General features: G+C 42.8%; 1 protein-coding gene across 1 annotated transcript in view; it reads right to left on the bottom strand.

Moving 5' to 3' along the window:
- The window catches only part of LOC106813531, an 11,397-nt gene extending 10,420 nt beyond the window's left edge, over window positions 1–977 (bottom strand). Inside the window, exon 1 of the mRNA XM_014817690.1 lies at window positions 971–977. The gene's annotated coding sequence lies outside the window, so the exon portion shown is untranslated. The remainder of the gene's footprint in view (window positions 1–970) is intronic.

Here is a 977-nt window from a genome sequence, read left to right as displayed (position 1 = left end):
TACAATTAGCTAATTTGCAGTTAAAATTCGAATAATTTTACGTAAGTAAATAGGTTACCGCATTATGAAAGTTGGCAGCCTTGTGTTGCACTCTCAATAGCTAACTGTCAATTGAGTTGTTATTTTTATTTCATAATTATTATCTAATTAGTGGCCTGTAAATGATCAAATCTTTGATTGCTAATCGTCTCTCCATCAAGGGTCATCGCTACTTAGCAGACAAAGTTTACCTGTAGAAAGAAGTGTTGCACGAAGGTTCATCCCTCTGCACATTCTTAGTCTCTCCCTGGAGCGTCGTCATTTGTGGCTCTCCACGGTCGCAATACGCATGATGAATGTCTACGGCGTTGTCAATTTCATTATTATTTTTACAATTTAATTGCATGGACACCTCAACATTTCTTGCTAATTATAACGCAATGTCGAGCATGTTCAATAGCGGGCAGCCGCATTCAGATTATGGCTTCTTCATCATGCTCGATTTTATCGAAGGGGAACTGTTCTCCCTCACCCAATCTCTCTCTCTCTTCTCTGCTTTCTCGGTTTCTCTCTCTCTCTCTCTCTCTCTCTCTCTCTCTCTCTCATCTCTCTCTCCTCGTTCTCTCTCTCTCTCTCCTCTCTCTCTCTCTCTCTTTCTTCTCTCTCTCTTCTCTCGTCTTCTACTCCCCTCCCTCTCTCTCTCTCTCTCTCCTCCTCTCTCTATTTTATCTCTCTCTCTCTCTCTCTCTCTCTTCTCTCCTTGGTCCTGATACTTACTAGCGCTCCTTTTACACCCATGGTGTCTCTTTCTTCTGTTTCTCTCTCTCCTCCGTTTTTCTGTCTCTCTTCCCCCTCTCTCTCTCTCTCTCTCTCTCTCTCTGTTCTCTCTCTCTCTCCTTCTCCATCCTCTCCTCTATCATTCACTCTGTATCATCTCTATCATCCGGTTCACTTACGTTAATTTCAGTATAATTGACAGGACGGTGCTCACCATCCTG

The sequence above is a fragment of the Priapulus caudatus genome, unplaced genomic scaffold, assembly GCF_000485595.1.
Source record: "Priapulus caudatus unplaced genomic scaffold, Priapulus_caudatus-5.0.1 Scaffold788, whole genome shotgun sequence".
Lineage (NCBI taxonomy): Eukaryota > Metazoa > Priapulida > Priapulimorpha > Priapulimorphida > Priapulidae > Priapulus > Priapulus caudatus.
Note: the sequence above shows the minus strand (reverse complement) of the source record. Positions and strands in the feature narration are given on the sequence as shown.